This window comes from Falco naumanni, chromosome Z (genome assembly GCF_017639655.2).
Source record: "Falco naumanni isolate bFalNau1 chromosome Z, bFalNau1.pat, whole genome shotgun sequence".
In the NCBI taxonomy this organism is placed as follows: Eukaryota; Metazoa; Chordata; class Aves; order Falconiformes; family Falconidae; genus Falco; species Falco naumanni.
In genome coordinates this window covers 54,091,924-54,106,362 of record NC_054080.1, presented here as the reverse complement: position 1 = coordinate 54,106,362, position 14,439 = coordinate 54,091,924, and the positions used below count along the sequence as shown (strand labels likewise).

The 14,439-nt window shown below is 37.9% G+C and overlaps 1 protein-coding gene across 22 annotated transcripts in view; it reads right to left on the bottom strand.

Moving 5' to 3' along the window:
- PTPRD (protein tyrosine phosphatase receptor type D) overlaps nucleotides 1-14,439 on the bottom strand; it is a 380,568-nt gene that overhangs the window by 352,080 nt on the left and 14,049 nt on the right. The gene's annotated exons all lie outside the window — the stretch shown is intronic.

Sequence of the window (14,439 nt, the reverse complement as noted above, 5' to 3'; positions counted from 1 at the left end):
GTGCTGTGCAAGCGCTGCTCAGCAGTAGTCAAAACTCGTGTGTTATCACCACCCTTCCAGCTACTAATACAAGCACAGCGCTGTGAGGACTGCTAGAATATAATCCCAACCATGTTCTGAAACTTCTTAAAAGATACTTTAACAGAGATTTAGTATACTTTTAAAAAATTTAGGAATTTTTTTTATTTACAACCTATGCTGGCATGTTTTGCATATGCTTCATTGACTTTGTGGAGCCCTCAAACATTACAAGTATTAACGAACATGCTCCTTTACAGAAGAAAAACACTATTAACTCTAAAGCAGGATTGAAACGTAAGGTAACAAAAGCATCTAGAAGCTGAGCCAGGAATTACTTTGTACCTTCCTCTTTCCTTGTGGTTTTTAATTTCCTTTTGCATACAAAATCATATCCATTACTTTTATTGTATTTAAGCATACACACTATAAGAACTTTACTGGGAGCGTTCTTGCATGTTATAAGGCAAAAGCTCAGACACTTGCTAGAACTCCTGCAACTACTGTTAAAAGTTTTTTTTACACATTGTACTGTTATCAATCATCAACCCAGGCCTACAGGTCTCATCTACTTCAAAGGCACCCCTATTTGTATTGTATCCCCACTTTACAGATGAGAAAACTGAAGCACTAAAAGAAGAAAATGGTCCAGAATTTTTCAACAGGTCTGTTTCCCCTATCTGCGACTATCAGGACATACCAATAATGTCAAATAAAAACACTGTTATACCCATACATGGCCAGCCAATCTTTGATACACAGGCACCTGCTTTTTTCATACCTATGTGAATATTAATTTAACATCTTTTTCTTTCAGTAAAAATGCTTCAGACACCGCAATATAATGGTCACAGAGACTAACATGAAAAACTATTTAGTATTTTTAAAGCATATTTGATATATTAAGAAAAACACAGATGCAGTATTCTCAAAAACTAGGCCAGATTGTCACTAAACCCTTTTAAAATGGAGAACAAGTCAATGAAAATGTTACCTTTACAAATCTAATCTCACAGGCAGTTACACAGCTGAAATCATTTGAAAGACATTTGGGCAACAGCAAGAGGCAAAATCTAAGAATGCTTTTATACCCAAGTAACCTTAAGCAGCACCATTAAAAATAAAGCAACTATGTTTTGCAGGATTGGGGTGTCTAAGGTAAAATTTAACCCTCCAGCAAAAATCAAAAAGAGCAAAAACACAAGAATCCTTAGAAAAGCCTCATAGGCCACAATGCTGCTGCATCGGCACCTGCAAAAATCAATGCAACTTTTCAGATCATTTTTTTGGTAAGCATCTTCTTATTTGCTTCTGCAAGTAAAGCAAAACAAGTGTGATTCTTTTTGTTTGTTTTTTACAAACAAAATACAGGTAACATTCATAAAGATCTGCAAGCTTTTCAAGTGACTTAAGAATATCCTGTCTTCTGCCATATTTGGGATATTTCTTCATGCACAGTAAGTGTGTCAAATGTATTAGTAAAAAGCAGTCAAAACATGTGCAAAATTAGAGTGAAAAAGAAGCCGATATAGACACCATTTTTTAAAGAATTTCACAGTACAAGCTGGTATTTTGATCACTACTGAGATGAATTTTTATTCTGTGTAGAGCCCTGTATTCACTGGTATTTGGAATTTCTCTTACGAAATTCTGAATAGCTGCATCCTCTACTCTACGAGCTGTATTTTGAGGTCACTTCTAGTGAGAACTTAAGACCCATTAAAGGAACCAGAAACAAAAGCACTGCACTGTGTGTATACAGCACAAAAGAAATTAGAGTTCCTTAGTGTGTTTTCGTAGAAAGGCTTTAGAATTATTAAGTATTACAGCCTAAAAGTTAACAATATTTATTACTTCAGCTTGTAAGAATGTAAGCATCTTCACCTACAGAATCTGTTCACAAAAACCACTGATGAAATTATTATGATTTAAATTTCTATAGCCCAGACAATTAACACATAATATGTTTAGGTACTGATGATACATTTCTTATCACTACATTCATTTTTAGAAGTATTCACTTAATATAATTTATTGAGAGCACTATGTTAAACTAGTCCAATTAGGGCATAGCAAACTGAATGTAATGAGATCCACTTAAAATATAAGGCCTAAAATTGCACAGAATAGAAGCTTTTTTGCAAATTTATACATTCCCATAATGTCTAGTACAATATCCTTAGGCATGTTTAATCAGCATTTATGATGTTAATAATAACAGCAATAATAATAGTACATTAAATCTATGTTGGGCTCTTGGTAAGTTTAGATAGCAGTTACTTACAACGAAAGTGCAAAACAAAATGATGGCTTGTTCAGTTATGGTTCCCCCCTGTGTTAGAGTCACAGTGCACTGCAAATGTATCAGGACCCCTTAAAGGAAACAGAAAGTTTCTGTTGCATAGACTGATCAGCGCCACCAAGAATAAACCTCATTTAGAATTACAGTTGAGCTGAGAACAGTGTGAGAGCACAAGGACATCAAAGCAAAACCAGTATGAGAATAGCAAAGTAAAACTCCTGGAAGACTGCTAATGGAAAGAAAATTACAAATATTTTTAAATAAATAACTAGGATTCAGAATGTTTCCAAAAAAATCTTAAATACCATGTTATGTTTGTTGGGAGTTATACTTCGTTCTAGATAATACTTATGTAGTTTATCAAAGATATATTTAGAAAAGTCATAGACTGTTGAAAGTAAAAGTTTTTGTTCTTTTAAAACTAAAAAAAAACCCACCAGTGTGTTTAGTACCAACCCTGAGAACTCATAAAACTAGACTGAATTCTCAGCTTTTTAGCCTGTCTAGCAGAAAATATGACCATCCCCATAGTGTAGTAGCTCTATGAAATGCCCATTTCTTAAGTCTTCATGGTGCAGTGATGACAGTACAGACAGAGGTATCCCTCCCCTGGAGGGAAAGGCCAATATCAAAATGCTGTCATGTATTTACTGTCTGATTTCAAATTCCACTAGATTGCCTCACAGCACTTCTACAACAATTCATTTAATCGGCTGTGTCCCTAACTCCTTCTTGAAACAAATACAGGCTCACACTGCCCAGTCCCTACCCACTAACCCACACAGGCCCAATCTAGCCCACAGAGAATTTACATTTTAAGAGACTCTATCAGTGATTCACAGGACAGAACTGTTTTTATTTAAAACTGCTGTCAGAGCAAATTTGAAAATGTCTGGCTGTCACTGTTACTTTAGATTCTAAGGCCAGAATAGAAAAACCACAGTACTTTGGATACAGCAGATAAATCATTGTAATTCATTTCAAACATGTAAGTACCATATTTCCGATATAATAATTATACAACCGTCAAGTAAGCTTGGGATAGTATAGTTGAAGGATCATCATGGCATTCTTTCATCAGTTTAGAGTTATAGAAACATTTAGGATCTTTACAGACTTCATGTCATGAACTTCTGGTGATTCTGAAATTTCTTTGTTTGAGAAAAATTAAAGAAGTAAGACAAAACTACAATACACAGTAAAAACCACTACAATAATACTTCAACATGACTTTGTCTTTAATCAAGTTAATTCAGGATAATACCTAAGAAAAAAAGCAGTGCTTGCATTTACTATCAAATGGCACCAATTGCAAAATATCTAAAATTTTCCATCATGAGAGACACATGCAACTTATCTGGGAAAAAGCAGCAAGCTTCACTGAAACTGTAAGAACAGAACAGCTTGTATTTGCTTCATAAGGTTTCTCTTCAGTGCAGCAGCACCCCAAACTGTCAAAAGTTTCAGTTGCCTTAACACTCATACATAGCTTAGGAACATTAGGGCACCTGGCCAAAAAAAAGCTGAAGTAGTCTGTATTTCAAGACTCCTAAGCAACAGCAGAAGCAACATAAGTTATCATGGGAAGTCCTTGGCATGAGAAATGAAGGCAAGAACAAAGCTATTTCCTTCAAACTTTCCTTGAAGAACAGTACTGAACAAACACTACGTGCTTGTTTTTGGCGGTGTTTTTGTTTGGTTGGTTGTTTTTCTCCCCTGGAGGTTTTATAGAGGCAAGATCATTCCTAATGCCTTGGATGGCAATACATCAGGATAAGCTCCTCTCAAACACCTCTAGATCTTGCTTATAGAACATACAAACCCAATCTTACTGGTGTATGGCAAGCACTCCTCATTGCTAGCTGCGAGATATAGCCCAACACTTGTAACAGCAGAAGCCTGTACGTAGGGTGTAGCCCACAGTAATTCTGAAGTCAGACAACCATGGTGATGATTCCATTTCTCCTGGAGAAACCAAATCAAACCACATATCTCAGATAAAATTGCATTAAAGCTATACCCTGTTTCAGCCTTAAGAAACTGAAAATTAACTAAAGCTGTATAATTATAGAATCATAATACAGACATCAAATGCAGGATCACTTACCTTCCCAGAGGACTTGCTTCAGTTAGTCCATAAACCAAATGCACAAAGGACAGGAATGTGACTGTGTGGCCTGCTGAAAAACCTTACCTTCTTAGCCTTTAATTTTACAACCTAAGTAGTCTTATTACTTTCTAGCATAGTATACATGAGATTTTTATTTCATGTACAACCTATAAACACTTCTAATTTATCTCAGAGTTAATTTTAAAATGTTTCTTTCTTTTCAAGCTATTCATAGAATCAAAGAATCATAGAATGGTTTGGGTTGGAAGGGACCTTCAAAGATCATCTAGTTCTGTACACCAGCTGTGGGCAGGGACCCTTCCACTAAATCGGGTTGCACAAAGCCCCATCCAACCTTGAACACTTCCAGGGATTTTATGGACAACCTGTTCCAGTGTCTCACCACTCTCACAGTAAAAAATTTCTTCCTAATATCTAACCTACATCTACCCTCTCTCAGTTTAAAGCAATTATCCCTTGCCCTGTCACAACATGCTTTTCTGAAAAGTCCCTCTTCAGCTTTATTGTAGACCCACCTTTAAGTACTGGAATGCTGTTATAATGTCTCCCCAGAGCCTTCTCTTCTCCAGGCTGAACAACTCCAACTCTCAGCTTTTCTTCATAGAGAGTGCTCCATCCCTTTGATCATCTTTGTGGCCCTCCTCTAGAGTTGCTCCAATGGCTCATGTCCTTATTATGCTGGGGGCCCCAAAGCTGAACGCAGTACTCCCGGTGGGGTCTCACAAGAGCAGAATATAAGGGAAGAATCACCTCCTTCAACCCGCTGGGCACGCTTCTTTTGATGCAGCCCAGGATTCCTTGGCTTTCTGGGCTGCAAGTGCACATTGCTGGGTCACTCTGGGCTTTTTGTCCACTAACACTCCCAAGCCCTTTTCCTCAGGGCTGCTCTCAATCCTTTCTCCACCCAGCCTGTATTTGTGCTTGGGATTGCCCCAACCCATGTGCAGGACCTTGCACACAGCCTTGCTGAACTTCATGAGGTTCATTCACAGAGGCCTGCCTCTCAAGTCTGTCAAGATCTTTCTAGATGGCATCACTTCCCTCCAATGTGTTGACTACACCACAACACACAGCTTGGTATTGTTGGTAAAGCTGCTGAGGGTGCACTCAATCCCACTGTCCATGCTGAAACGCTTAAACAGTGCCACTCCTAACACCAACCCCTGAGGAACACCACTCATCACTTGGACATAGAGTTCTTGACCACAGCTCTTTGAGTGTAACCATCCAGGCAATTCCTTATCCTCTTAGTAGCCCATCCATTAAACCCATATCTCTCAAGTTTAGTCATGAAGGACAGTGTCAAATGCTTTGCACAAGCCCAGGTAGATAACGTCAGCTGCTCCTCTCTCACCCATCAGTGCTATAACCCCATCACAGAGGGTCACCAAATCTTTAAGGCACGACTTGCACTTAGTGAAGCCATGCTGGCTGTCACCATGAGCTCCATATTTTCCAGGTTATGTTCCATGATCTTTCCAAGCACAGAGAAGAGACTGACCAGCCTGTAGTTCCCTGTGTCTTATTTTTTCTCTTTTTAAAAATGGAGGTTATTTTTCTTTTTTTTTTTCCAGTCAAACGGAATTTCATTGCACTGCCATGCCAGGAGCCATGGATGCATCTCATCAGGTCCATGGACTTGTGCACCTTCAGGTTCCTTAAGTGGTCTTGAACTTGATCTTCTCCTACAGCAGGTGATTCTTTATTCTCCCTGTCCCTGCCTTTGCCTTTGCAACTTAGGTAGTCTGGCTGGAACACTTGCCAATGAAGTCTGAAGCAAAAAGCCATTGAATACCTCAGCCTTCTCCATATCCCAGGTAACCAGGTCTCCTGATTCTTTCTGGAAAAGGTCACCATTTTCCCTAGCCACCTTCTTATTACAAATATACCTAGAGATTCTTTTCTTGCTGCCCTGGTGACATTCCTGGTCAGATTTTATTCTGTCAGGACTTTAGCTTTCCTAACCTGGTCCCTGGCTGCTCAGACAGTTTCTCTCCATTCATCCCAGGCTACCTGTGCTTGCTTCTAGACTCTGGAGTCTTCCTGGGTTTGGCTTGTTTTTGTTGTTTGTTTTTTTGTTGTTGTTTTGGTTTGGGGTTGTGTTTTTGTGGGTTTTTTTTGGTGCACGTTTACCCAGGAGCTACATGTTCATCCATGCAGGCCTCCTGGCTTTTTTACATGACTTACTCTTTCCTGAGATCCATCGCTCCTGAGCTTGGAGGAGGTGATCCTTGAATAATAAGCTTTCTTGGGCCTCTCTCTTTCCTCCAGGGCTCTACCCCATGGTGCTCTACCAAGCAGATCCCTGAAGAGGCCCAAGTCTGCTCTCCTGAAACCCAGGGTAGTGAGCTTGCTGTGCACTCTCCTTGCTGTCCTAAGGATCTTGAACTCCACCATTTCATGGCCACTGCAGCCAAGGCTGCCCTTGAGCTTCACATTCTCCACCAGCCCTTCCCTGTTGGTGAGAGCAAGATCCAACATAGCACCTCTCTTTGTTAACACTCCTACCACTTGGAGAAGGAAGTAATCATCCACGCATTCCAGGAAACCCCTAGATTACTTATGCCCTGCTGTGTTGTTCATCCAACAGATTTGGGGTAGTTAAAGTCCTCCATGAGTAACAGGGCTTGTGAATGTGAGGCTGCTCCTATCTGTCTATAGAAGGCCTTCATCCACTCGATCTTGCTGGTCAGGCAGCCTGTAGAAAACCTCCACTACAATGTCACCTGTCCCTGCCCTCCCATTAATCCTCACCCATAAGGTCTCGGTCGGCTCCTCATCCATTCCTGGGCAGAGCTCCATGCACTCCAGCTGGTCACTGAAATAGAGAGTGAACCGACCTCTTTATCTCCCCTTCGTGCTCTCCCTGAAGAGCCAGTATCCTTCCATTCCAACACTGCAGTCATAGGAGCCATCCCACCATGCCTCTGTGATAAGATCATAGCCCTGCAGGCTTGCCCACATCTCTAACTCCTCTTGTTTATTGCCCAGGCCAGGTGTGTTTGCACAGAGGCACTTAAGTTGGGCCCCCATGAAGCTGACTTACTGGCTAGAGTAGCTGGAATTCCTTTGTGCTACTATTCAGGTGTTCTGCTGATCTGTGATCTTCCTCCAGGCTCCGGGCACCTCTTTCTGGCACTGGCATCACACTGGTAGGAGTGGGATGGATTGAGGTTCTCCTACCCCAGCACTTTTAGTTTAAAGCTTTCTTCGTGAGCTTGGCAAGCCAAGTGAAGGTGTTCTTCCCCTCCTCTGATACATGTGCCCTATCAGCCTCCAATAAACCAGGTTTCTCAAAGCAAGTCCCAGGGTCTAAGAAGCTGAACCCTTGGCTGTGGCACTTGTCCTGTAACCATTTCTTGATTCACCAGATTCAACTGGCCTTTCGAACCCTTTCCCTTTGACCAGAAGTATTCATGACAAAAAACTGTGCTCCAGAGTCCCTTATCTCCACTCCAAGGGCCCTGTAATCCTTGATACTCCTCAGACTGCTCCTGGCTATATCACTGATGCCTACATGAAACAACAGCATGGACCAACTCTCCCTTCCCTACTACAATAGCCTCCCTAGGTAATTCTTTCATCTACTTTTCTCACCCTTTATACAATTTGGTGCTTCTTTCTCCTAAGGTTGTGATTTATGTCTGACATACAGCCCTTCTGCTGCTACAGCTCTCCTCAGTCACCCACTTAACTTACTTTAAATCACATTTAAACTGTAATTTTCTCCCCAATTTATAGCCATTTTTTTATGAGAACAAGATGCTTTAGGAATGTTAATGAGATATAGGACTTTAATACATAGGTCTCTAGATCAATGTAATCTGTAAGCAGCACAGACCACTGAGGATTTGGTGGTGTTTTTAATGAACCATGGAAGATACACTGATAGTCTCCATCAGACGCCAAGTGGTCAGATACATCACCCTAACGCTACAGAAAACAGTATGATACCTGTTCGGCACTGGCAGCAGAGAGGTCTGTCATAGAACAGGTATGGGAAATAAAGCTTCCAAACCAAGTGTATGTTACTGTCTCAGATGACAATAAAATTGCCTTAGCCCATCAATATGCAAGAACACTGGTCATCTACAGAATCTGCAGCAAATGTTACATTTTACAGAGTGGCCCTGCATTAATCAATACATAGATTTTAGATTAACAAACACTAAATATCCTTGTGGTTTATGAGACTGCATATGAAACAGCACACTAAAACTGCAATGCATATTTGATTATGATGTTTAAAAGGTTACCCATCTTTGATGTATTTATCTTTTTGTTTATTTAGAACAATCTTATTCACTTATTTTAATGAATGTAATCCTCATTAAAGGAACAGGGGGAAAAAAAGAGCAATAATTATGCTTCATGAGAACAGATGCCATCTTAAACTGCATACTCAGCTGTAACTAAACATGGTTTGCTACTGTTGCAACACCCCTTGTATGAGAAACTACATTTATTTTACCGCTAAAAAATTTAGAAAAACAGTCAAGAGACTAATTAATATGCAAGATTTGAAAGACACTGAACCTACTGTCCTAGATCAGCAACAGCAGGACAGCAAATCAGACACCAAAGATAGATTACACAGTAATGTCAAGTTTCCTAGTATTATTTAATGCCACTTTGCAGATGAAAAGAACATTTATTCAAAGATTTCAGGTCCAGAATATCATCTGAATTGTGACCTAATGCATTCAAATAATGCCACCTGAACACATCATTATCAAAATAGTACAGGTACAAATATATTCCTTCACCAAAATAGCCCTATTATCCATCAAAAATAAAAAGAAAAAAACCCATAAATTGTAAAAAATGAAGCTCAACATAGACAACAGAATCTGATTTTGATAACCAGGCATTCAAACCTGAATATTACTGTGTATTTTCTTATCTCATCTTTCAATAGCTCCTAGTGAAAACGTTTCTGTATTAGTCAACCTATGTTCAATTTGGTACGTTACTGGAAGTCTCCCAGGAGACTGGAGGTAGACAGATTGCCAGGCTTACAAAGCAAAATATTTTGAATTCTACACAACCTCAACTATACCTGTGCAATAACTGGCTTGTGTCAGATCTACCAGCGCTCATATATTTATTACACCCAAATGAAGCCTGTTTTTAACACCCATACAAATGACTGAGGGCTGACTGTAACAGTAAAGCAGCATAACCTCACACTGTTTTAAAAGCACTTAAACAGGAGAAGACATGAGAAACTAAATTTTGGATTTGTCACATGACATTTGCAAAGAATCTTAAAAGTTTTCATTGCTTCAGGATGTTTTCCTACATTCTACATTCATTCTTCAACCAAATGGAATTAGGATGACCATAAAAGGACTAAGCTTCTTTTGGTATCATAGTACTTTATCCATTCATCATGTATTCTGCAAGATAATACTTTGCTTTAGTCAAAATAAGAATTGAAAAAAGACAGTGAAACAAAAAACTGGTCAGGAGCAGCTTGTCCCAGAAGTATTTCAAATTTTTGCACGATTACGTTGTTATAAATACAAAGCAGTGTCTCTTGAGACACATCTGCTACATATAACTAAATAAAAACACACACGATGATTTAATATTTATGATGAAAACACTCAAATGTTTTCATTTTTTAAATATTAGATAAAAATCCATGTAATAAAAATGGAAAGTGAAAGCAAAAGAAAGAACAAAGATAACAGAAAGCTGCCAAATTTTTATCCCACCAGTAATGTAATTCTCAGACAGGAAAATTTTTATTGAGAAATCTTGTGACACATTATTCAGGGAACATTTCTGTTTAAAACTATTAGTGCTTCATTAAAAATTCTAGCTTTAATTCCTGTAACTTCAAACAAGTAATTTAAACATCAAAAATGTTCTAGTCCAAACTCAAAACAAAAAAGATTTAAGAGTCACAGTCAGTAATGATTACCCCCTGCAGTAACATTGGATCACTACAGAAACTAAAGATAAAAACTAGTACATTTTTCCAGGAAACTTTCCCCAAATTAATTCATGTATATGGAAACTGTTATGAAACATTGAAACTCGGGCTCAACTGACTTATCCTGCAGGAAAATAATTGTCAGGTTTCTTACCCTGTGCTGATGGAGTGCCTAAAATTAATTTGGTTACTCTCTGTCTACATACAGAAATTGTAAAATCTAAACTACTTGAATCTAGGTATCTATATAGAAACCAGTAATCTACCTCCTGCATACTATAATGGGCAGTTCATCAGCAAGCCTGCATGCACACAGTGTGTTACAGTAGCAGCAGCCGAACACTTCCCTTGTCATCTCTTCTCCTACACAAGATCACACATACCATTAGCAACAAGTTGTGATGATCAGACCTAATGCTACCAGGAAAAAGACCACCTACATTGCTGGTATTGCAACCTGTGAGGAAAGCAACGAAGGAAGGAGGTAAGGAATAAGAAAAATAACAAAAAGCATTGTTCATCACCTAATGGTGATAAACGTAGAATTACCAGTAGCCTACAAGAGAATCTGGCAAATTAGATGAAGATGCATTGGAAAAGTACTTCAAGAAATGTCAGCATTTTATACATTCCATTGATCAAAAAAATCAACAAAACGTCAAAATATCAAGTTTATGGTGTTCAGAAAGAGCAACAAAACCTAATGATGCAATCTCAAGCCACCATGAAATTCTTCTGATTTATATGTGTGCTCATTTTTCTGTGTATGCATGCCTGAGACCTCACAACTAAAAAGAAGAGTAACCCAGAAAGGGATGCTTTTCACTTCCTAGGGAAAAATATTTAGCAATTTAAAAATATGAATCTATTTGGCTCAATTCTACATTATTTTTATGAGTCAACTGTGGGTGTAAACATTTCAATCCTGCAGAGAAAGTTACACAGGAAAGAATGTACATATACTAATCTGGCAAAAAATTGCTTTCTAAATAACTATGTTTTATAGAAGCCATAATCTGTTTTTCCTTTAGTGCTTTTCTGACAGCAGAAATAGATACAAGTTGTAATTTACTTGTATCAGTTTCCTACTTTACTAGTGTCCAGTAAAATCATTCAAACAGCATGACAGATAAAAGGCAATAATGAAAAGCATTTTTGGTCTTTGGAGAGCTATAACGTGCACTGAATACAAACAGCATTTAGAGAATAAAAAATTTAAAAAAAACCATACAGGTACTTAACAAAGTCGTGCTGTTACCTTCTAAGAAAACTCCTAAATATATTTCAGTATTCAGCAATGAAAAAGTTACGTAAAATGATGTGCATTGATCCAGTAATCCCCAAAGCTCTTAGAGTGACTTTAATTTACCTGAACACAGAACTGCTTTGAGAAAAATCCTTCTAGACCTTGCCAAAATCTGACTGCAGGGAATGGCATATTTTTATAGTCATAAAAGCAGAACAACAAAAAAAGATGTCAAACACAAGGCCAATGGCAGCTGAAGCTATCATGTTTTTCACACGAATAACAATCAACAGTGTGAAAATTACAGGTGAAACAAGCTATGAAGTACAAGATGAAAAGAAAGTTGATCATGACTGATAGTAAAATATTTTTAGGAATAGCAGCCTGTGCAAAGTAGAGGCTAAAAGGTGTATAAACCAGAAAATTAACATGAATGTTTGCACACCATATATGTATATTTCACTAGAAGGCTGTTTTTGCTGAAGTTTATGGTCAAATTAGAAGACCATAAAGAGTCCATGTTGTTTTAAATGTAATGTTTGTATATTACTGTATTCTAATTACCACTGATGTCAACAGGACACAAAATTAGGCCTTCAAGACTTCAGTTTATGTTTCCATTTCGATTTTACTTTTCAAGGAAAACTGAATGCTATCCATGATTAGGGTTCCCATTTAGTACTTTCTTCCAAGGTTGAAGTGTGACCTTCTAATCATGTGTGTTACAACTGCACATACCAAAAGGACATCAAAACAATTACTTCAGTTATATTACTGGCTGAAAATACGGATACAGACTAGCTATAAAAACTATTGCTTTAAAAAAATCTAACATGGGGGGGGGGGGGGGGGGGGGAACAAACCACCAACCAACCGGTATCAGATTCTATACGTATCGGGCTCTCTGTCCTACAAAATTAGGCAAAAATATTAATTCTGTGACAGCTTTTATTCTCATGTAGCAAGAGAAATCTGGGGCTCATTGTTACAATGCCAAGAAATACTCTCTTGGCTCTACCTTTATTTGACTCATATGATTCATATCACCCTATCTGTGATTAATATTAGGTTTTAGCACATGTACAGAAAGTCATCTGATTGCTCCATATTAGAAAGTTTATTCCCCTACTGACAAATCTGTGTGCACTAAATTCTACAAAACTGTGTAAGGGATGGAAGACTGCACTAAAGTACAGGGACAAAGAGAAAACTGGAAGACTGAAGCCCAGTAGCGGTTCATGTAATTTAATAAAATTCTATTTTAAAACCAAAGCAAGCTTATGCTACACACGTCAATGTCAGCAAATCTAGCTGTTCAAATCATACTGATTTAAAAGACTCTTCTAACTACCTAAAGAAAACACACCTTCATACTCTTAGATATTTTTGCAAGTACAGATAGGACTTCCGAAGTCTTTTGGCCTTCAGCTCATCTACCTTGATGAAAATGTACAAAAGGCAGTCAAATTAAACAAAAAGCAAACACAGAAGAGCAGCATTATAAGAAGCATTAAAGCTTTTGAAGGAAAAAGGCTGGAATCTCTTAAGAGGAGGTAACACTAAAGCTAAAGAATCGTCGACTTAAAGCTCTTTTTAAAACAAAGATATGTTTTAATGTCAGGTACAAATCCACAAAAAGTAAATTACTTATGCATCATAATTTACAATGAAATGCCAACTACTATCCACATTCAGTTCCACAGACTTACACCCAACATCAAACAGTTCACTGTTTTCAGTGTTTGCAGAATTCTTTCTGAAGTGCAAAACAGAAGCTGCTGAAATAGTTTAACAAAATTATTTCCCCATCACCAATTCAACATAATTGTAAATGACTACAAGGCACATACTATAAAACAACATAAAACAGCACAAGCCCAGTGAAGAAACCCACTGATTTACCTTGTAACACATAACCTATTCCTGCTAATTTCTTCAGTAACCAAATTGGGAACTACTTTACCAATCCCTTCATCCTTCACATAACACAATAGAATTTCTGTTCTGCAATTCTTCCACAAGAGGAATCACTACCAGTAAGATTATTTTCTGTTTAAAACTTTATTTCCCTCCTAGGACTTTACGAGTTTCACCTTTAACAATGTAATGCTGTATTTTGTTACAGTCATCTTAAAAACAAGTAGGTATGACAGTGAAATGCAAAAGAAAACCTGATTAGAACAGACCCGGTAAAAAATTGTTTAGCATACGCTGTACCTCTGAATCTTTGCACAGATCTCTGCTCATATTTGGCTAAACACTGAAATAGATCTTCACCAAAATATTAGCGCTTATGAATCAATGAAAAAAATACCTTGGCTTGATTTGGTTCAGCGTTTCAGCCCTGCATGGTGGTTTGGTTAAAGACACAAAATCCTGACAGAGTGATGCCTATGACAGTGTTCTTGTATCATCTAAGATTTTTTAAAAGTGTATTCATGAACTCAAGTGTTCATACTTACAGAACAGATTGTGTCTCGTTATGGACCACTCATTTATTAGTATTTTTTCCTGTTGTCAAATATCAGTGTTCCATATTGTACACAAATTTAAATATAGCCTGTTTCACATTTAGGTAGTTTGGGGATGCTTTGCTTGCTCTGTATGCAAAGTGAAAAGGAAAATACACTATCAAATAGAAGTATTAGTATATTACTTTCCGTAAAACAAGGAAAGCAGTAAACTATTCCACATCTAGTCAGCTGTGATACTAATACTGATTTGCACAATCTGAAGAAAAAGGCACAAAATACAGTAAAGCAGAAATCAGCTTTTTTTAAGTTCCCTTCCACAAAGTTGTG